A 24,428-nucleotide genomic window follows, 5' to 3' on the forward strand; every position below is an offset into this window, starting at 1 on the left:
ATGTGAGAGCATGAGCGGCAAGGAGAGGGAGAAGCAGGCTCCCCGCTGAGCAAGGAGCCCGATGTGGGACTCAATCCCAGGACCCTGAGATCATGACCTGAGCCAAAGGCAGACGCTTAACGACTGAGCCACCCAGGCGCCCCTAAAAAGTGCAAATAAATTCTATCACACAAGTTTAAGTGCAAAGTAATAAGAAAGTGTGTATAGAATATGATGGTAATTGCCAGAACAGGCAGAAGGAAAGCTGAGGTGAAGATAAAGATGATGATGATGATAATGTTGATAACAATTATGATGGCAAATACTGTGCCTTTAAATGCCAGATATCATGCTAATTATTTGATATATAATATGTCATTTGTCATAATAACTCCCCATATTATTTTATCTCCATTTCATAAATAAGAAAATTCAGATTAACTAACCTACCTGAAGTTACACAGCTAGTAGACAGTGGAATGATATTTAAGAAAAATGGCAAACTTAGCAAAAAGTGGCCAGAGGAAGTACTAACCACTATTCTATTAACCTGCCTTAGGAACAATCTAAGTCTTGATTTATGATTCAGTAACTATACCCTACTTCATACCATAAAGGATTTGAAACAGAAGGAAATAAAACAGAGAGGTAAGTGAAAGCAGAAGGAAACCGGAAGGAAATTTTGGCATTTATGGCAGACACAAGAAAAAAAATTACAGAGTTCTTCAATGTTTTTCAAGAGACTCTAGTTATCTAAGGCCGCTTATAACTGGGTCAACATTTCCTAAGGAAAAGAAAAAGGCAGAAAAAAGGCTTACTGGGCCTGTACTTTGTTAAAATAAAATAGTTTATTTTATATTTAATAAAATGTAGTTTTTAATGGCAAATATGTACTCATTGAGAGATCCTCTTCTACTTTAATCCCATGCATTTAGCATTTTACCAGTTAGAAAAGCTTAGTACCCTCTGGCAACCTAAAAATGTTTCTCTCTCTTCCACTCTCCAGTCATTTATAAAAATATCAAACAAACAAAACTTGTGCTGGCACCTATTCCTGGAAGACTGCACTTTACATTTTTATCTTTCTCTGATTAAACAAGTAGCCATTCATTGCTGACTATTTGTTACATATCTGAAATGGTTAGCTTTTCATTTTTATAATTAAAATAAACTAAAATTATTTGTGTTGGAATCCCTTATCTCAAAAATTAATATCAAAGTCCAACCTTTATGCTGCATAAAATAACTCAAAGAAAAACATTATTCATGACTACTAATCTATGTTTTAATTAAATAAGCCACTACATACACAGTATTATCAACAGTTTTAGTTAATGTCAATGTAACACGTATTAAATTCATTTATATATATAATCCCATTTATGTTACAGGAAAGACAAATACAAATAATTAGCACCCCAGAGAAATAATCTGTCTTTCTAAACATTTTAAAATTCAAATTAACATCTGAAAAAATAAGATAGCCAGAGCAGACTAAAAATTACAAAGTGGAAATCTAAAGAATAAAAACATTGCACTAAAGACAAATGGAAGTGCAATAGCTTCAAATAACCAGGAATTACCCTCAACCTCATTATGGCCAGCTAGAACACAGCCATATTTTCCCATGGGTAAAATAAAGGTGTTGGACCACGTAGTCTCCAACTTAGCATCTCCATGTCACAATTATCAACATACATTCAAAAGAACCTTTCTTTGCTTAGTGATATTCTAGGACAATGAGTTACCTTTTGTTATTTCAAATTAAGAGTAGATACAGTCACCATACCACCTCAAGTATACAAAACTTGTAATATTGGGGCACATGGTTACGTACGAGAATCTTGGTTTCGGCTCAGGTCATGATTTCAGGGTCATGAGATCTAGCCCCGCATCTGGCTCCTCACTCAGCACAAGAGTTGGCTTCAGACTTTCTCTCCCTCTCCCTCTGCCCCTCCCTCCCACGTGCATGCTCTCTCTAAATAAATCTTTTTTAATTTATTTTAATTAAAGATTTTATTTATTTATTTGACAGAAAGAGAGAGAGCACAAGTAGGGGGAGCAGCAGATAGAGGGAAAGGGAGAAGCAGGCTCCCCGCTGAGCAGGGAGCCTGCAGGGCTTGATCCCAGGACACTGGGATCAGGACCTGAGCTGAAGGCAGACGCTTAACCAACTGAGCCACCCAGGTGCCCCTAAATAAATCTTTTGAAAAATTAAAAAAAAAAAAAAAAACTTGCAATATTGAAGGAAATTATAAGGACAATTTAAAAATCAAGAGAAGAACGACTCATTGGTTATTAATTCCATGTTTTTCTCACTATGAAGAGAGAAAGTTCTATAAAATTAGAAATATCAAGAAGAGAAACAGTTCCACAAAGCAGCTAGAAACCATTACCCTCAACCGTTCAAAACAAACTGGAAAAACTACAAATTTATTGGTTTTTAAACCCATTAGAGAACTGAGGCCACAAAGAAACTTCTATGAATTAAACTCTAGAAAATGACTAGTCCTTCACAGGAGAGAAGAGATCCACAGTGATTCCATCCCAGGTGAAGTAAGAAGAATTTAACATATTTTGAGTAAGAAGAAATCAGCCAGACTTTTAACAGACTTTACAGCCACATATAGTCTGGCCTCACAGATTAGAATCCCAAGGATTTCCAGCCACAAGCAAGTTTGCAACTACATGCCATCTCACACTGGTCTTCACCAAGTGCTCAGGTATTGTGGGCCAAAAGCTGGAGGGGGGGGGGGCGGAGCAGAGAGAGAGAGAGAGAGCGGGAGAGACAGAAGTCCATCAGATTTACTCTGGACTTTTGCTACAGAATAGTGATTCCAGGGCAGGGAATCTGAGAGGTACCCTCTGAACACATGTAGGCTTTCAACCAAATGACTATAGGCAGAGCAGGAGAGAAGAAAGAACTTCTCATCTCCCCCCACGTTCCCCACTTTTGAATCTCCAGGTACTCTTAAGTTTTCAACTCTAGGAGTAAGGCAGGGGATGAAAGTAACCATTCCAAGGCACTCCAGGCTTTAACAGAGGAAAGATGCAACAGGGCTGAAAGAGGCATTAAAAGCAGGATATGAATCATGAGTCTGACAAAGTAGATAGCAAAACAGAGAGAAATAGAACTCGCACAGTTTTAAAGCTGGCAGCTTAGCTATGAAGCAAGAGTAGATCCCTGGAATTTGCCAGTGTTTGGATTCCAGGTCCTATTAAAGAGAAAGTTGTGACCCTATCCTCACAGCATCTGAACCACTGGTGAACTGCTGCAAACTAAAACTGAAAAAAAAAAAAAAGGTCACAACCACCACCAAGCTGATTAAATCATCCCTCCTCACTCCTACTACTCCAGATCTAGAAGGGCATGAAAACATATAAAAAGATAAGGTCTACATAATTTCTAAAATTGACCAAACCAAAGATGCGATAGTTCAACAAACCCCACAGTAACTAAGTACAAGAAAACCACAGCAAGGTACATCACATTCAAACTGACAGTAAAAAAATAGTAAAAAACATTTTTAATAGCAGTGAGAGAATAAAGACACATTACACACTGAGGAAAAACATAAGAATTTCCACTAACTTTTCTTCAGAAACAATTCATTCCAGAAGAAAATAAAGCCACACCTTAGGGCACCTGGGTGGCTTAGTCGGTTAAGTGTCTGACTCTTGATTTCGGCTCAGGTCATGATTTCAGGGTTGTGAGATTGAGTCCTGCATCAGGCTCCAGCAGATTCTCTCTCTCTCTCTCCCCCTCTGCCAGCGAAAAAAAAATTTTTTTAAAAAGAAAGTAAAGCCACATCTTTAAAAAAAAGGAAGGAGTCAAACTATAAATCTATACCCAGAAAAAATATCTTTCAAAAGGAAAAGGAAATAGAGATTCCTAGATAAAAGCTGAGAGAATTCACCACTAGCAGACACACAATACAAGAAATGCTAACAGAAGTTATTAGTCATAAGCAAAATAATACAAGATGAAACCAAAGGAAAGAATTAAAAGCATCTGAAATGGTTAATACATAGGTGAATACAGAGTATCTTTTAAACTACCTTTGCGGGGCGCCTGGGTGGCTCAGTTGGTTAAGCATCTGCCTTCAGCTCAGGTCATGATCCCAGAGTCCTGGGATCGAGCCCTGCATCATCGGGTTCCCTGCTCAGTGGGGAGCCTGCTTCTCCCTTTGCCTGCTGCTCCCCGTGCTTGTGCTCTCTCTCTCTCTTTCACTGTCGCTCTATCTCAAATAAATAAAATCTCAAAAAAAAAAAAAAAAGGAAAACTACCTTTGCATATACATGCAAATTTCTTTAAGACTATAGATTGTTTAAAGTGAAATAATAATAATACTATGAAAAATCAGAAGGACAATGGGCAGGCAGGGATAAATAAAATTACACTACTGTAAAATTCTTACATTGTTCATTAGGTATTATTACTTGAAGATAGACTGTGATAATGTAAAGATTCATACTGTAATCTCTCTAGAAGAGCAAACATTTTTGAAATGATACTAAGAGATATAATGAAAGTCAATTCAGGAGACAAAGCAATATACTAAAAAATACATGCTGCACCAAAAAGAAGGTAGAAAAAGCACAATGAACAACTGGGATAAAGAGAAAACAAATAATAAAATGGGAGACTAAAATAAGCCACATTAATAATTATATTAAATAATGAATTAACCCCAGACTTTCAACTACTAAAAGCAGGAAGTGGGGCAAAAGAATTGAGAGAAGTCCCCTGAGATGCTCACATTGTTCAATGACCAGAGGCTTGAGGCTCCCTGGAGAACTAGGAGAAAGCACTGGAAGGCACTCCAGGCCTTCAACGAGGAAGAGGGAGGGAGCAGGGCCAGACTGCCCACTGCAATAGTTATATCAATTTGCATTCACAACAGCAACTTAGGAGAGTGTCTGTTTCATCACAACCTTGCCAACAGAATGTGACATATATTTTAAAACTTTTGCCACCCTATGGGTGTTCTAGTATATCCCAGTGTCACTTTAATTTGCATGTCTAAGTGCGAACAATTTTTCATGTTTGAGAACAATTTTTGTCTTTTTGTGTGTGAATTGCTCTTCCCACATTTTTCTTTTACTACATATATGGTTTCAAGTAGACTGCAATCAATTTGGAGTTTATTCTGTGTATGGTATAAAGACATGGATATAATTTTATCATTCTCCAAATGGCTACCAAGTTGTCCAAGTAACGTGCTTTCAAAGGTGAGTCTTCATTGTACTGCTCTGACATGCTGCCTATGCCAGTCATCTGTTTTTCAGCCCCAAATTCACTTGTGCTGCCTGAACTGTGAAAATGAATCTGAGCCCTTTACATTAGGTTTTCTTTGCCAGTGGGCACCATGTTAAGCTTTGTCAGTAGAGGGCACCGGGGCCTGCGAGGTAAAAGGGTTCTGCTTCATGATTCAAGTGTGCCCGTAGGACAGGCTCCTACAGTGCAGAGTGGCCAGCAGTACCACCAGCACCATCCCTCAGGTGGTCCCACAGGGGAGAGACTCCAGGAATATTTATCCCCTGTGAACAGCTAGCTTTCCCTTACATCTTAAAGGTCAATTTCCACAAGTTCCAAAGAAGTGATTTCTGCCAGCGCAGGACCACAGCAACTCCACTCCCATTCACTGTCCTCTTCAATGTGGTCTGAATCTCAACCTTAAGGACAGGGACGTTCTTCCTCCCAAGTGGGGTTACTAGCTGCTCTTTATATCTGCTATTCCTAGATACTCTGGAATTCTCTTTACTTCTTACTAGATAAGCCTTCATTACTCCAGTATCCTGTTACACTTCATAATTTTTATACTAAATTTTCTCTGTTCAAATTACTGTGTGGGTTTCTCTCCTTATTGGAACCTTTGCCACATACTTAATTTCCATTTGCATGTGAGTCTAATTCAGGACTTTCTGTTCAATTTACTAGTCTGCTTTTCTATTCATGCAACAGTACCACAGTGTCATAATTATAGAGGCTTTATAACTTCATGTTTGCTAGGACTATTCCCTCTACTCCTATATAGTTTTTTCTTTTTTAAGGGTTTTCCTGGATACTCTCACATTTTTAATGCAAATTTTAGTATCCACTTGCCTAATTCTATAAAGTAACTTGTTGATATTTTTACTGTGATTTTACTGAATTTATAAACTAACTTAGGGAGAACTGACATCCTTATTATGTTGAGTTGTTCCATCTAAGAACAAGGACGTCTTTCCAATTTTACTTCTTTACTTTCCTTACTTCGTCTTTATTGAGTGTTTTAAATTTTTCTTCATATAGCTTTTGCACATTTGTTAAATTTATTCCTACATATTTAATCTTCTTTGTTTCTATGGTAAACATGTGCTATCATTTTTTTCCTATTTATAATTGGTGTGTATGAAGGAATTGATTTTCATATGTTAATTTTATATCCTGCTACTTCTCTAAATTATTTTATTATTGGATTTAGTTTTTATCATTGATTCTCTGGGGTTTCCAGGTATATCATCTGCAGATTGAGATAGTTTTATAACTTCTTTACCCTGATTTATCTTGTATAATACACTGGCTAATATCTCTGGTACAATGTTGAATAGTTAAGAGTAGTGGGCATCCTTGCCTTGTTAATTATTTTGTGTGTTCCCCATTAAGTAAGATAGGGGCTTTAAGACTACGTTATATATTTTATCAAGTTAAAGAAGTATCCCTTCATTCCTATTTTCTTGAGTGTTTTATTTTATTTTATTTATTTGACAGAGAGACACAGGGAGAGATGGGGGAACACAAGCAGGGGGTGTGGGAGAGGGAGAAGCAGGCTTCCTGCTCAGCAGGGAACCCAATGTGGGGCTCGATCCCAGGACCCTGGAATCATGAGCTGAGCTGAAGGCAGACGCTTAACGACTGAGCCACCCAGGCGCCCCTTCTAGAGTGTTTTTATCATGAGTGGATGCTGAATTTTCTCAAAGGCTTTCAAAATCAGCATCAATGGAGATAATATGATTTTTTTCCTTAGATTTCTTAATATGGTCTATGATACTAATAGGTTTCTTAATAGTTAACCAAACATGTGTATTTCTTTCTTAATATGGTACTGAATTTTGTTTGCTATTGTTTAGAACTTTTATGTCAATATTAATGAGTTGCATTTGTCTATAGTTTTTCTTCTTTGTGCTGTTTATATGGTTTAAGTTTCAGTGTTACACTTCCTTCATAAAAGGAATTAGGAAGTTTTCCGTCTTTTTTCCTGGAATCATTTACAAAATATTTAGGATTATATGTTATGTGAAGGTCTGATAGAATTCCCCTGCAAAAGCACCTGAGCCTGAATGCTTTTGGGAGTCATTCCTTGATAATTTTCTCTGTTGTTTTTATGGTCTGCTCTAATAGGGCTAACTTTAGTAATTTGTATTTCCCTAGAAAATTACTTATTTCCTAAAGGTTTTCAAAAGTATTTGCAAAGTGGCCTCATCATATTTTTTATTTATTTGGTTTCAATTGTTACTTCCCCTTATTATTTCTTATTTTACATATTTGTCCTTTCTTTTTTCCCTTGAATAAGTTAGGTAATGATTTGCCTGTTTTGTTAACTTTTCAAAACACCAGTATTGTTCATCAAGTCATGAATGGATATAAACAAAATGTAGTTAGTCCCATAAATGGAACACTATTCAGCCATAAAATGAAGTACTGATACATGCTACAACATGAGCAAACTATAAGAACATTATGCTAAATGAAAGAAACCAAATATCTAATGTCACGTATTGTGTGATTCCGTTCATATGAAATATCCATAGGCAAATCCACCAAGACAGAAAGCAGATTAGAGGTTCCCCGGGGCTTGAAGAAAAAGGAGTGGGGGAACGGCTAATGGGTACAAAAAGCCTTCTTTTTGGGTAATAAAAATGTTGTAGAATTAGATTGTGGTGATGACTGTACAACTTTGTGAATATGCTAAAAGTTGCTGAACTGTACACTTTAAAAAGGTAAATTTTATGATATCAATAAAGCTGCCAGTTTTTAAAAAGTTACTGCATGGCCAGGGAGAAAAACATACCAGGAACCTGGTTTATTTATTAGAGTTACTGTTTTTCTATTCTCCCTCATCAATTTTTGCTTTTATCTTCATTATTTTTCTTCCTTGGGCTTTCTGTTGCCTTGCATTATTGTTCTTCCTCTAGTTTTTTATTTTTTAAACTAGAAATTTAATTCACTTATTTTTATTTTTTCACTTTTATTGATGACAATGGTTAGTGCAAGGAATTTTTCTGATCATTGCTTTAAATGTATCACACAGATTATGATATGCAGTATCTTCACTGTTGTTATGTTCAACTCCATGATTTTAATTCTATTTCCCTTTTACCAAGGAACTATTTGATCATTTTTTAAATTTCCAGATGGAAGAGAACATTTTACTTATGTTAGTAAATTCTAATTTTATTGCAATGTAATCAGAATGTTGCTTGTAATACTTCTACATCATGGATGTTACTAAAGCTTTCTTTATAACCTAATACATAATCAATTTTGTCAATGTGCCACAGGCCCTCAATAGAAATGTGTATTCTCTATTATCAAAGTGTAGCATTTAATATGCATCCATAAGATCAACCTCATTGATTATATTGTTTAGATCTATCTCCTTATTTGTCCTCTTGATCTACTTAATAATGAAAGCAGTGTAGTGAAGTCCATTATTTGTATGCTTCTATCTATGTGCCCCTACCTCTCCTGTGGGTTTTGTTTCAGAAAGGTAGTTGCTATGTTATTTGATGCATAAATATTCATAAATGTAGTATCTTAATTGTCAAGGATAAGTTTTAGCATTAACCTCTTTGTCACATTTAAAGCTTTTGGACTCGAATTCTACCATATCTGGTATCAAGATCACTATCCCTGTTCTCATATTGTTTCCATTTGTCTGGTCCTTTTGTCCAACTGATACTTTTGACCATCCTTTCACTTTTAGCCATTCTGAATAATTTTATTTTAAAGTACCTCTCTTTGTTAGAGAATTTTGTTATTCTTAGCATGTTTCTTTGTCCATAAGATGTGTATTCTTTGCTCATTTTGTTAAAATTTTTTTCACAAAGTTCTGTATTTTTGTTTTAGTAGTGCCTTTGTATTTTTACCTTTTTTAATTCCCTTGAGTCCAGTTTCCTCATTTATTTTTTTTTTTAAGATTTTTATTTATTTATTTGACACAGAGAGAGAGCACACTAGCAGGGAGAGGGAGAAGCAGGCTCTTCCCTGAGCAGGGAGCCCAATGCGGGACTCAATCCCAGGACCCTGGGATCAGGACCTGAGCCGAAGGCAAACACTTAACCAACTGAGCCACCCAGGCACCCCCAGTTTCCTCATTTAACTTTTTAACATCTGGCTTATCAGGTGCTTTTGGTATTCTGTAATACCTATTGCCTATTTTCCTCTTTCCTTCTCCCCTCTCCTGCTTTCTAGTTTCATCGTTTCTAATGTTGTCACAATATATAACATTTTCACATTAGTTTTCCATCTCCATCTTTCTTTCAGTCTTATACATATATTTACATATGTTTTTAAATGTTCACCATCAAACCTTTTAGTGAAGTTTCCCAAACTTGGGTGAAACTCATCTTCCAGATTCCTCAGAAAGCATGAGAAGTACAAAATTCCTTAAGTTATGACATATTAAATACTATTTTTATATGGCTTAAAATTTAAAAGACACCTTCAAGTGCACATAGAATATTTTCCAGAAAAGATCACATGTTAGGCCAAAAAGCAAGTCTCAATAAACTCAAAAAGACTGAAATAATATTGTTCATCTTTTCAGAACACACTGGTATGAAACTAGAAATCAACCACAAGAAAAAAATCTAGAAAGAACACAAATACATGAAGGCTAAATACATGCTACTAAACAATGAATGGGTCAACCAAGGAATCAAAGAGGAAATCAAAAAACACATGGAGACAAATGAAAATGAAAACACAATAGTCCTCAACTTTGGGATGCAGCAAAAGCTGTTCTAATTGGGAAGTTTACAGCAATACAGGCCTACTTCAAGAAGCCAAGAAAAATCTCAAATAAACAACCTAACCTTACACCTAAAGGACTAGAAAAAGAAGAACAAAGCCCAAAGCCAGTAAAAGGAAAGAAAAATAAAGATTAGAGTAGAAATAAATGAAATAGAGACTTAATAAACAATAAAACAGAAAAATGAAATCAGAAGCTGGTTCTGTGAAAAGATAAACAAAATTGATAAATCTTTAGCAGACTCATAGAGAGAGGGAGAGAGAAAAAGAGAGAGGATTCAAATACATAAAATCAGAAATGAAAAAGGAGAAACAACCAACAACAAAAAAACATAAAATATTATAAGAAAATAATATGAAAAATTATGTGCCAGCAAACTGGACAACCTAGAAGAAATGGATAAATTCTTAGAAATATATAACCTTCCAAAACTGAATCAGGAAGAAATAGAAAATTTGAACAGACCAATTACTAGCAATGAAATTGAATCAGTAATCAAAAAACTCCCAAAAAAAGACCAGATGGCTTCACAGGTGAATTCTCCCAAACATTTAAAGAAGAATTAATACCTATTCTCAAACTATTCCAAAAAACAGAAAAGGAAGGAAGGCTTTATCTATTTTACAATTTATTTATTCTATAAGCCCAACATTACCCTGATACCAAAACCAGATAAAGACACTAAAAGAAGAGAGAGAACTACAGGCCAATATATCTGACGAATATAAATGCAAAAATCCTCAACAAAATATTAGCAAACTGTATACAACAATACATTAAAAAGATTATTCACCACAATCAAGTGGAATTTATTCCTGGGATGCAAAGGTAGTTCAATATTTGCAAATCAATCTATGTGACACATCACATTACTAAAATGAAGGATAAAAATCATATGATCATCTCAACAGATGCAGAAAAGCATTTGATGGAATTCAATATCCATTCATGACAAAAACTTTCAAAAGTAGGGTTAGAGGAAACATCGCTAAACAATAAAGACCATTTATGAAAAAGCCACAGCTAACATACTCAATGGGGAAAAACAGAGCTTTTCCTTAGATCAGAACAAGATAAGGACTCCACTCTCACCACTTCTATTCAACAGAGTACTGGAAGCCCTGGCCACAGCAATCAGACAACAAAAAGAAATAAAAGGCATCCAAATTGGGAAGGAAGAAAACTTTCAGTATTTGCATATGACATGATACAATATATAGAAACCCTAAAGGCTCCACCAAAAAACTACTAGAACTGATACATAAGTTCAGTAAAGTTGCAGGATACAAAATTAATGGGGGTAGGGGGAATGTGAATCCTCCAATTATGTGGTTCTATTGTCTTGTAAGAGTCTAACTTTTCCCTTTTTCTTCTTTTCCTCTTACAACCAAATGGCCAAAGGAAGCTTTTTCCCTCCTTTTTGCCTTTTTTCTCTCCCAGAAGCAATATAGTTAAAGGATCATCCTTTTAATTCCTATTCTTTGAAATTAGTCTTAACCTTTTAAACAGAGTCTGTCCCTTTAAATCACATTCCTTTTCCTTTATATTGCATCTAATACTTTTTAAGTTGTATGCCTGTTCACTGTACAACATCTATCACTTTAAATCTCCCACCTGGGGCTCTTAATTGGAACCTGTCCCTTTAAGATATGCAACTTTAAAATAGTTTCCTGATATGCCAAGTTACCTTAGTATTTTCAGATCTAGGGTAGATTTCATCTTTCTGGTAGTCATTCCTATTCACTCCCAAGCCATTTCATTTTCATCTCTACTCTGCTTTTCCAATAGTTTTACAAGGTCTGCCTTGAATCACCAAAGCCCCACAGTAGGACAGGGTTGGAGTGGTGCTGGTTTTCGTTAATATTTCTTTTTATCCTCAGCTATTTGATAGTTTCAGCATTCTCTGTCTTTACATAATGTTGAGAGTGTGTTTTTTACACAGAATTTTCATATGTGTGCAGTTATTTATACAGTTTAAAAAGATTTGGGGAGCTTGTTCACGACACCATTTTCTAGCTATCAGAAGTCTGAGTGTGCTTTGTTCAATAAATAGATAAGCTGATTCTAAAATTCATATGGAAATGCAAAAGATCAAGGATAGTCAAACTACACCCAAGAAAAAATGAGGGCTTACACTAATTGATAACATTTCTTCTATTAAGTTTCATTAATCAAAACAGTATGATATGGGCATGGGAAAAATCAACTAGAACAAGGAAACAGAATAGTGTCTAAATATAGACACACAGAATATGGTCAATAGATCTTCAACCAAAATGCCAAGTCAATTCAATAGGGAAAGAAAAATCTTTTAACAAATATAACTGAAACAACTGAATATTTGCATTAAAAAAAATTAAATAAACCAGCCTCTTTCCCACTCTATACATAAAATTAATTAGGACATATATCTAAATATAACCCTAAAGCTTCTGGAAGAAACCATAAAAGAATATTTCCACAACTTGAGGTAGGCAACAATTTTTAGACAGAACATAAAATGCACTAATCACAAAAGAAAAAACTGACAAAACTGATTTTCACCAAAATTAAACATTTCTAATATCAAAAGATACTACTAAAAAAATAAACCAAAAAAAGATGGAAAAATACATTCACAGCATATGTAGTTGTCAAAAGACTTATATCTAGAACATACAAACAAGTCCTACAAATCAGTATTTAAAAGTCAAAGAATCCAATTTTTTTAAGTGGGCAAAAGACTCAAATAGATACTTCATAATAATATATACAAATGGCCAATAAGCACATGAAAAAGGGCTCAATATCTTAATAAATTTAATCATCAAGAAAATACACATTAAAACCAGAATGAGATACCATTTCATATCAGCATGAATGGCTAAAATTAAAAGGACTGAAAACATTGAATTTTGGTGAGAAAGTAGAGAATCCAAATGTCCCACACATTGTTAGAGTGTAAGATGTCACATGTGGAAATAAAGTGGCTATTTCTGATAAAGATAAACATAAATCTGCCCTGTGATCCACCAATTCCACTCCTCGATATTTATTCAAGAGAAATGAAAACATAGGCCCACAAAAATACTTGTCTAAGATGTTCACAGTCTTATTCCTAATAACCAGACACAAAAACAACCCTAAATGGCTATCAACAGGAAAATGACTAAACAAATTATGGCACAGTTAACATGTAATACCACTCAACAATAAAAAAAGAATGAACTACTGATACAGGCAAGAACATGAATGAATCTCAAAAACATGTCAAGCTTCTAAGAAGTCAGACAAAAATAATTCCATTTTTATGATGTCCAAGTACAAGAAAATTAATTCATGATGACAAATGTCAGAAAAAGATGACTTGGAGGAAATAGGCCAGGGGAAGGGACAAAGCATGAGAAAACTTTCTTGGGTGACAGAAATGTTTTGTATTTTGTTGGGAATGGTGGTTCCATTAAGTGCACACAACTATCAAAACCTACTGCACTAAACACTTAAGACCTACACATTTTAAGGTATGTTAATTACAATGCAATTAAAAAAGAAAAGTCCCATCACTTTCTTTATTCAGTAAACATTTGAGCTCCTAGTCCTAGGAATTAAAAGATAAAAAAAGAACATTGTCACTGACTTCAAATAAATTTAGTTCCAGTGAAGCTTAGCTGACTTTCAGAGACATATGAATAATTACAGCACAATAAGTTAGAGATAAAATATTACAGGAACTCAAAGAAAGGATACCTTCTTCCTGTTAGAGAAGACTTCCTATAAAAGATGATGGCTATGTTTTAAAATAAAAGGCAGGGCACCTGGGTGGCTCAGTCGGTTAAGAGACTGACTCTTAATTTCAGCTCAGGTTATGATCTCTGTCTGGGTCTTGGGATTGAGACACTCGGCGTAGGCATTAGTGTGGGGCTCACCACTCAGCAGGGAGTCTGCTTCTGTCCCTCTCGTCTTTCTCCACTCCTCCCCCACTTGCAAGCTCTCTCTCTCTAAAATAAATAAAATCTTAAAATAAGATAATATAAAAGGCAAGAATCAACTAACTTAAATGGAGGAAAGCATTACAGACAGAAAGAGCAAGATAAGAAATGACACAATAATCATACCCAATATACCGCATACATGAGAGATCAATAAGCAGGCTGATGTGGTTGGAGCGGCAACTACAGAAGGAAGGAGCAAGAAATGAAGCCAGAGACAAACAAAAGCACACACAAATCTTTGTAAGATTTGTAAGACAGACTTCATCCTGTAGGTGACAAGAAATCTAAAGGTTAAACAATCATTTTAGGTAACTTATTCTTTTTTTTTTTTGCATTTTTTTTATTTTATTATGTTATATTAATCACCATACATTACATCATTAGTTTTTGATGTAGTGTTCCATGATTCATTGTTTGCATATAACACCCAGTGCTCCAATCAATACGTGCCCTCCTTAATACCCAGTCCTGCCAATTTGGGAGAGGAAGAAGACCAATCAGGAGGCTTCTAATGTCCTCCCAAGAATTAAGGCCTGAAGTAGGAAAATATTCAGAAGGTAAAACTGACAGGACTGACTCTTAATTTAAATATGAGAATGGTAAGAGGCAAACTGACTCTCTGGTGACTGGTGAGATGAATGTACCATCGACTAATATCCTCCAATGCAGCAAAGAGGTCAGTAAGGAAAAGCCTGAAATGTACCTCACCAACAGGTTATTGATAACTTCAGCAAAAGCATTTCAGTAGTGTGGAAGAAGCACAAGTTCAGGCTGCAGCAAACAGCAATGGCAACAGTAGGCACAGGTGAAAAAGTAGAAAATAACACAAAGACTGGTAACAGAATTCTGTGTATGTGCTACGTATGTGATAGAATCATACATGTGCTCAACATTAAAGCAGGAACTTTCAAAAGAAGGAAAAATACCAGAAAAGGCATTTATAAAATATTTTCTTAAAAAGGAAACTCAGATCTTGGAGAAAAATGTCTTAATAAATATCTACGTATTAAATGAATGTTTTAAATACAGCTTCATTCACACACTGCCTTGGAAATAGCACGGAAATAAGAAGGGAATCAAGCAGTAGTTGATCCTATCAGTCATGAGAAAGGTGAGTGCAAATATTCCCATCTGGCAGTAATCACTGCTTTTTCATCAACATGTTCTTAAAATTTCATTAGTTAAAAAAAATAACATTCCTGCTCCTCTTCAGAAATCTAGATCTAAGAACTCCATTATAAGGTCTTCCTTTTCTTCCCTTAAAAATCTTTACACTTCAGGGCACCTGGATGGCTCAGTAGTTGAGCGTCTGCCTTCGGCTCAGGTCATGATCCCAGGGTCCTGGGATTGAGTCCCACATCGGGCTCCCTGCTCCGCGGGAAGCCTGCTTCTCCCTCTCCTACTCCCCCTGCTTGTGTTTCTGCTCTCACTATGTCTCTCTCTGTCAAATAAATAAATAAAATCTTAAAAAAAAAAAATCTTTGTACTTCAAAATACATTATTTTTTAAAGTATTTTTATTACTATAAATGCAAATATAAATAAAAATAAATTTTCAGAAGGTATTTTAATCTTGAGGCATCCAATAAACTTATGAACTCTTAAGCAAAAAAACATCAAAAAACCACCAGCACTAACACTAATGGAATAAACAGTATTAACTGATTTTATTTTTAAATTGTGGGGGAGGAAAGAAACAAGTCAAGGGCACTGAGAGCAAATCAGAATTCTCCATTTCTTCAATTTCCCTTAAGAAAAAATTCACTGATGAAGTTTATCTCTAAAGAACATTTTTCTTTAAGTTGTCCCTGCCTGAATATTGATTTCTCAACCCATCCTTGAAATAGAAGCCAGAGTGATCCTTGTAAACTCAGCAAATCTGATCTTTTCATGGCCCTGATTTAAAACTCTCAGTGGATCTCTGGACCAGGTTGGTACTTGGGGAATCCATTAAGTCATCCATACAAAGTTCAGCCATTTGAGAGAAGAGTGATTCAATTTGCATATATCTTACAATTTGATACGTAAAATTAATCATGATTTTTACGGAAAAACTAATACACTCTTCAAAACTATTATATTCTTTAAGTGTGTTGATGAGCTGTCAAGATTGTAGTGATCTATTTAATTTAGCTAAAATTCAGGGCCTTGTTTTCTCAGTAATGGCATTTGCCTATTATTGGTTACATTTGTTAAATGGCATGCTTGCTTGTTATCACTATATTAGTTATATCTCAGTATACCACAGTGGTTAGCTGAAAAGTAAAAGTTCTGATGAAACATTCTATAATGAGAATAATGTCAAAAATGGAAACTGTGAAATAGAATCCCAGTGAATATGAATCTCTATATGGTGGGACTGGCAACTCTACAAGTTTGAAGACCCATACCCAAAAAGGAAAAATATGAATGAGTATAAGACTGGATATTGAAAAACTGGGTTTTATTAGACCCTTTGTGCCTAGTCTCCTGGACACTGTTAAAAAACTTCATCTACAGTTTTTGTCAAATCAAGGCATGAAATCTTTTTCATGAATTCAATTTCTCATCTAAAACAGCTTATTATTGGGGTGCCTGGGTGGCTCAGTCAGTTAAGCGTCTGCCTTCAGCTCAGGTCATGATCCCAGGGTCCTGGGATCAAGCCCTGCATTGGGCTCCCTGTTCCGAGGGGAGCCTGTTTCTCCCTCTCCCTCTACCTGCCACTCCCCCTGCTTGTGCTCTCTCTCTCTCTCCTAAATAAAATCTTTAAAAATAAATCAATAAAAAAACCAACTTATTACAAATAAATTAGGTTAATTTAAGTATGATTGGCTACCAAATAGGTTTTGTTATTTAAAGACAAACTTCTATATTTTACTCAGGATTGATATGTTTTAACAGGTTTTTCAACCTCACATCCACTGTTTCCTCCCATTAAGCAGTACTGATTTGATAAAAACTATCTGTAGTCTAGGTTTTCTATAAAATCCAAAAGTTGTCCAGGTGTGATAGAAATTCTCAATTGAAAGCAATGAAGGATTTCTATCTGCCCTAGGACATAATGGAAAAGTTCTATTAAAATCAGTAGACCAGGGCGCCTGGGTGGCTCAGTTGGTTAAGCGACTGCCTTCGGCTCAGGTCATGATCCTGGAGTCCCGGGATCGAGTCCCGCATCGGGCTCCCTGCTCGGCAGGGAGTCTGCTTCTCCCTCTGACCCTCCTCCCTCTCATGCTCTCTGTCTCTCATTCTCTCTGTCTCAAATAAATAAAATCTTTAAAAAAATAAAAAATAAAAAAATAAAAAAAAATAAAATCAGTAGACCATTTCAAAAACACCTGACAATTCTGTATTTGATAGAAAGCCCCACTGCAAGGAGTGGCACATTCCTATCAAATAGTTAGGATTTACTAATCTGAGGCAGCACCATTCATACCGGTCATTACAAATAAGGATATGAACAAAGACTGTGGTTGTTCTGGAAATTATTTTTGACAAATACTGGAAAAGTAGCATGTACTACTTATTCCAACGTCTTCTAAGTAATAATGAACTAATAAATCTACTTCATTAATTACTTAAGACAGAGGCCAATAAACTTTTTCTATAAATGGGCAGAGAGTAAAAATTGTAGGTTTTTTGAAGGCCATAGGATCTCTGTCACAACTATTCAACTCTGTCCATGCCACAGATGCATGGTCTAGCTGTGTATGAATAAAACTTTATTAACAAAAGTAAGCATGAGGTCAAACTGGGCCATAGTTTGCCAACTCCTTACTTAGGATAAAGCTATATAATCCTTTTTCTTTAAAAGCTAGACTCAAGAGATGTATCTCTTAAAAAATGTATTTAATCTTTAAAATATTATATTGTTCTGTGAATTTACTATTACATAACTGGCTCCAAACATTTAATTTTTAAAGAGGACATCTCATTACTCCTTAAATGAAATCCTTATTTATAAAATTAAAAGGCAAATACTTAATAACAATGCAACATTTTTTTTTTTAAAGATTTTATTTATTTATTTATTTGACAGAGAGAGACACAGCGAGAGAGGGAACACAGGCAGGGCGAGTGGGAGAGGGAGAAGCAGGCTTCCGGCCGAGCAGGGAGCCCGATGCGGGGCTCGATCCCAGGACCCTGGGATCATGACCTGAGCCGAAGGCAGACGCCTAACGACTGAGCCACCCAGGCACCCACAATGCAACATTTCAGCAAGAATATTAAATTACCTGCCTTCAGCTTCTGAGACTTACTAAATTCACATCCAAAATAAGAGATTGAATATCGATAGTTTTCCCTCTCAAATGTCTTTTCATTCTTCCTGTACAAGTGAAATAATATTATATGAAATATCCTATCTATCTGTATCACTTATCTTTAATTTGAGGCACAAACACAAGATTACCAAATGGTAAGACATACTTTATAATGAGATTCAAAACCCATAAGATTTTGTCTTTATCAAGATAATCCTTTAAGAGACTATATAAGATATTTTAAAATAAAGGACTTTTTTCAAAAATAACACAATATCAGAAATGCATATATGTGCAAGTTACATGAATTTATTTATTGGCAGCAGTAAGTTATAAGAGTCCAGGCTTAACATGCAATAAAAAAAATGCAAATATTTACTGGGCGCTCAGCATACGACGAGCAGCGTTCCGAACACTTTGAGTGTATCAACTCATTAATCCTCTTAAGTATACTATGGGTTAGGTCCCACAATTGGCACCACTTAACAGAGGAGCAAACTGAGGCAGCAAGCAGTTAATTAATGTACTCAAGATTATAGTTAATCAGTGGCAGAACCAGGACTGACCCTGGCTCAAGAGAGTTGGACTTCAGAGTCCATGCTTTTAACCACAAACCACATTGCTTCTCAAGAGGCAGGTATATTTGTGTGGTCAACTATACTTCAGTTAAACCTTAAAATTAAAATAAATAAATAAATAAATAAGGAGGTATAAATTTAACTGAAAATAAAGGATACATTGTGGTGTTTTCATAACTATTTTCTTTTTCTCAGTAATCTCTTATGGTAACTCAATTTTCTGATATAATTCTAATCAATTAATTCTAATTAACTAGTAATTCTAATATAAATTAACTACTCAAAGTCATGTAATTTACTAATCTCAGTTCCAAACACAAATCAATTCCAGCTCACAAGCCTGTTCCTCTTCCACAATGCTGACTTCCTGCTGACTTCTTAGTTCCTGTACACTGGGTACGTAGGCAAAAAAGAAAAAAAAAACTGGTGCTGTGGGGCAACACGAGGCAAGCTATAACAGCAACAGGCAAGCTGAATATAACAAAAACATTCAGTCAAACAGCCTATTTTTCCACTTTGAAAGTACATGTCTTAGATACACAGAAATCTATAATCAGACATTTTTTAAATATACTTTTGCTTAAGGCAGTAGAGCATTACCAGTAATGATAAACAATTCAATTTACACATGAAAGTTACTGTGATAAGGTGAAACATTTTAAAAGACCACCAACAGTCCAATTCAATTTTATTTTCCATGAAAACATGTTTAGGCAGGAGTGATTCAAACCATGTCAAGCAATGTTAGCCAATATGACAACGGCACAGATAAGTCTCATAACACCGATTGTAAACTAATATTAGTTCGTATTAATTCATAACTAAAAGTATAAGAAAGTTACAAAATGCAGTGGAAAGGTATTACCTCATAACAAACATGACCATTCTTTAATGTGTCATACTAGATATCAACCACATGATTAAACCAAGAAGGCTTGCAATCCCCTTTTACAAGCAAATGTAATACATACATACTTACTACTTATTATTATAGAGTGACATTTAATTAGGGAAAGAGGGCTTTGCAAGCTAAGAAGTCCTTTACAAACAAGATTATCACTAAAAATAATTTAAAAAAATTTAAGTAGAATATTAACAAGTAAATTAAATCAAAAGCATAAAATCCAAAAAACAATGCCTCATTCATTCACACCAAATTCATGCAACTATACCATAATTTGAATAGTATCAGTAAGTGAAAAATTCAAAATGTGTTCAGGTAGAAGAGAACTACTTCAGGTGTGGTCCATGGATCCACACCAGTCTTCAAACTCTGTTACTGCTTCATGATGGAATAAGTACAGAAACTGAAGTGAGCATTTTGAATCTCTTAGAGCAATTTGACATTGCTCCAAGATTTTATACTTTACAAAAGTACTGATGTGTGAAAAACTGGAAATTTTAAAAACTGGCAACAGCTTGAGAATCACTGAGCTAGACCACATTTCCCAGAATCCCTTTCAGGTAGGTGAGACTAAGTTCTTGGAAACCAAGGAAGTGACGTGTCCCACCATTCCCATCAGGGAACTGACTCTGGCTCTCAGCTGCCCTTTCCCTTCCTGTGACCTAAAACTCTCATGTGGCAGTGACTCTACTATATACACGGAAACAATGACAATACCCTAAGTGGTGCTTCTTCAACTTTAATGTACAAAAAAGTCACTAGGAAAATCCTGTTAAAACACAGATGCTGATTTAGTAGCACTGTGGTAGAGAGATTCTACATTGCTAACAAGCTACCAGGTAATGCTAATGATGCTGATCTTAGGACCATACTTGGAGTAGCAGGTGTTAGGGGACAACAAAACAGTAAGATGGAAGGGACCTGGGTCCCTAAATGACAGCACAAAGCAGATTCCCCATCACTGTGTGTTGTTTTGTGATGAGGAAAAAAAAAAAAGCTATGATTTTTAGACCTTTGTAATATGGGGTCTTTGTACATCAGCCTAGATTTCAACCTATCTAATATAGAGCAGTTCTGTAAATACTAGAAGGGTATACCTCAGGCCAGTTTTGTGTTTTAATTAAAATAACATCAATATAAATGCTTATTCACATAAGTATAAACTGGTAAAAACTTCAAGGCCCTATTGCCCCTTCAAGATAATCAGACTCCAGAATGCACACTATGATTTGTCATGTATCATTTAAATATTATTACTCTGTACCCATTAACATCTACACCACTACACTGCACTATCTTTTTCATGATGTCAAATCAAAATTTAATGAGTACAATGGCAGGTGTCTCTGTGTAGCAAAGAACAGCTAGATGTGTTTACCAACAAAGTTAAGTTATTTTGGGTGGTTACTTTGCACCAGCAATGATGTAAACAGATACAAAAATGGGCAATGAAATTTCATGGTATTGATAGAGCAATCATATTTTTAATGTATGTATATAAAATACATTCATTTTACCAATGGTTAATTATCAAAGAAACACCTAATTAACATATGCTTATAAAGACTTCTAATAAATGTGTAATTAAAGAAAAAAAAGTAAAAACAAAGCAAATAACCACAACCAGAAAAAGCAGTCAAAAAATGTATCAGCAGCAATCAAAATAAAGAAAAAGTATATCCTGATCCTGTAAAACTTCAAAATGTCCAAAGAAGTGTCCGATAGAGCCTGGGTTTTAACCCTGTACCACCCTCCCCAAGAAGCACAACTAAGGAAAGAAGTAAATCAACACAATCCTGGAAAAAAATCTCACTGTTACGTAACATCACAATTTAGAGTGAAACAAACCAAGAGACTCAGCAGGCAGCCTGCACAAAAGATCATGGCAAACCCCCAGGAACAGAGGCCGCTGCATTCCCTCTCTCCTCCGGGAGAAAGGGTCAATAGTATCTGCCATTCTGAGTATGGTAAACTGAGGAAGGCCACTGAGAAGAAACCTATTTTACACGTTTTGTAACCTAACTAGCAACATACACATGGTCTTTTTTGGTGTTCATAATTGAAAGTCAACAAAAGAACAACCTGTGCTTGGCAGGGTCCTCATATTAAAACCCAGTGGACTGGAACCCTCTGCCAGCTTACTAAACTGGAAGGTGTCCAAGTGCCTACTGCTTTGCCTCATCAAAGGCCACAGAATGAATTACAACCTCATCATCCTAATGCCTTTCTAACCAGGGACCCCAAGATAACAAGCAATTCTGAAATACCAAAAGAAAAGTAAGTATTTGTAGCATCTCATAAAATATCAAATGAGTAAAAAAATAATTAGGACCTAGGACAAACTTATACTAAAAACAAACTTCTGAAAATAATTTCTATAAACATTGTTTTGAGAGAGAAGATCTCAAAGCCGTACAGAAACAGTTGGTTGTCCCTCATGCAAAGAAATGTTATCAACATATCTGTAAGTGTATGTTTGTGTTCAGGCAGAAGTAAGTATCAATAAGTAGAGAAAGCTTTAACAGGTTACTCCCTGCATTTCTGTAAAAATTACATTTTTTTCATAAAATTGATTTTAAAAATTTCACATTCATTTCACAAGTAACAATTTTCTACTCTATACAAAGCTTGAGTAAGTTTCATGTTCCTTGAGAATAGAAAAACAATATGATGAAACATCCTGAGACTAATTACGATGGTACTAACATTCATTCCACAAGCATTTCTGTGTCTACTGTGGACTTCACACCCTGCTAACTGCTAGGAATGCTATAGAAACATGAGAAAACTTGATCCTTGTCCTACAGGATCTTACAAAACATCAATCAAACTATTCAGACTAAATAGAAAAACTGGATCTAATAATATTAGAATATATTTATGGCAAAAGAAACAGTCACTTACTTCTTTGGATCTAATAATATTAGAATATATTTATGGCAAAAGGAAAAATTATTTCATTCACTTTATCACGATCATCTATCAACTTTCTAGACACTTAAACTTGCATACATCCCTCTTTCTCTTTCAAAACAAAACTTAAACTGAATTAATTCCAGAAGCCATTATAAAATGTTGGCTTAATTTATTTAGCAAGTGTTCCCATCAACATTTATGTTTAATGTTTCAGATTATATATTTTTAAAAATCTACCTTTATTAATTTTCAAACTTCTCAGGGTCTTGCTTAGGAATTTAGTAAAATAAAAATTTTTTTTTCTTAACGTCTTCACTTAATATCCATGACAGACTGTCTCCTGAAAAGCTGCAGCTGAATTTTATTTGCATTTTATTTTTAAAGATTTTATTTATTTATTTATTTGAGAGAAAGAGAGAGAGAGAAAGCATGAGCAGGGGGAGGGGCAGTGAGAGAAGCAGGCTCCTCCCCGAGCAGGGAGCCCAATGCAGGACGCTGGGATCATGACCTGAGCTGGGATCATGACCTGAGCTGGGATCATGACCTGAGCGGAAAACAGACACTTAACCAAGTGAGCCACCCAGACGCTCCCATTTGCATTTTATATTTAAAGGAGTTTTGAGGGCATGGAGGTGGAATTTTAAAAAAAAGGGACCTTCAGATACCTAAATTTATAAAAAATGTTTTAAAAACTGATCTGAATCTCTAATATCAGCAAGTCAGTAATCCAATACTGACCTAGGTAAATAATCTTGTCACAGAACTCTTAAAGATATGTCCATTTTCTCTTTTCAGAAAAGTTAATGATTTCATATTCCAATGCTTTTCCCTCTCTCTGGCAGCTCCTAAAAGGCTAATTCTCCTTTAAAATGCTGAAATTCCTCAGTGCTTGAACCTAGCCTCTTCTCACTTTAGGCTTGATTTTTTAGATCATAGATCAGTGCTATCTAATAAAAATATAGTGCAAGCCACATACATAATAGTAAAAAGAAATATGTGAAATTAATTTAAAAATATATTTTAACACAATATACTGATAGCATTATTTCAATATGTAAACAATATTAAAAATGAGAGATATTTATATCCTTTTTTGTACTAAGTCTTCCAAACCCAGTCTGTATTAGACATTTACAGCACATGTGAATTTGAGTTAGACGTATATCAAGTATTCAGTAGCCACATGTGGCTAATGTCTACCATACTGGACAGTGCAGCCTTAGATGATCTCATCTACGCACTGCTTCAGTCATCAGCTATACTTGAATGACTCCAAATTTATCTCTCTAATCCAGTCTTCTTCCTAGTGCAAGATTAGTATTTCCTAATGTCTAACTGGCATCTTCTTTTAGATGACTCAAAGGCACCTCACACTCCAATAATGTCCAACTTCAATTCATGATCCACCCTTCAAAAGTGTGTTCCTTTTCTAATACTCCCTATCTAAACATACTGTAAACAATTCAGGTATAAAAGCCAGAAACCTAGAAATCAACCCCTTGACACCTCCTTCTCTCTCTTTCCCATATACAATCCATCTAAAAGTTCTGTCCATTTTACTTCCTAAATATCAATCAAATCAATCTCTGCTCTCCATCTCAATCATCACCACCACTCTATCCATCCATCTACTCATGCCAAGCTCTGAGCCATTTTCTTCAATGCAAGCATTTCTCAAAATTTAACTACAATGTCAGCGCGACTTCAAGCCTCCCAACCCCTGATAAAACTTTCCAACTGATTTCTATTGCCTCCAGAATAAAAGGCTTGGGCCATCTCCCGCAGTGCCATCTCCCTATACTGTCCCTATCTTGTCCTCCATTCTTC

General features: G+C 35.4%; 1 protein-coding gene across 3 annotated transcripts in view; it reads right to left on the minus strand.

Moving 5' to 3' along the window:
- TDRD3 (tudor domain containing 3) overlaps positions 1–24,428 on the minus strand; it is a 156,972-nt gene that overhangs the window by 126,717 nt on the left and 5,827 nt on the right. Inside the window, exon 1 of one of the 3 annotated variants that reach the window (XM_035003259.1) lies at positions 3,616–3,648. The exons of the other annotated variants lie outside the window; for them this stretch is intronic. The gene's annotated coding sequence lies outside the window, so the exon portion shown is untranslated. Of the gene's footprint in view, positions 1–3,615; positions 3,649–24,428 lie in introns of those variants that run through there. 3 annotated transcript variants of the gene reach the window in all.

This window comes from Mirounga leonina, unplaced genomic scaffold, assembly GCF_011800145.1.
Source record: "Mirounga leonina isolate KUSES-001 unplaced genomic scaffold, KU_Mleo_1.0 Mir_127, whole genome shotgun sequence".
NCBI classification, from domain to species: Eukaryota; Metazoa; Chordata; class Mammalia; order Carnivora; family Phocidae; genus Mirounga; species Mirounga leonina.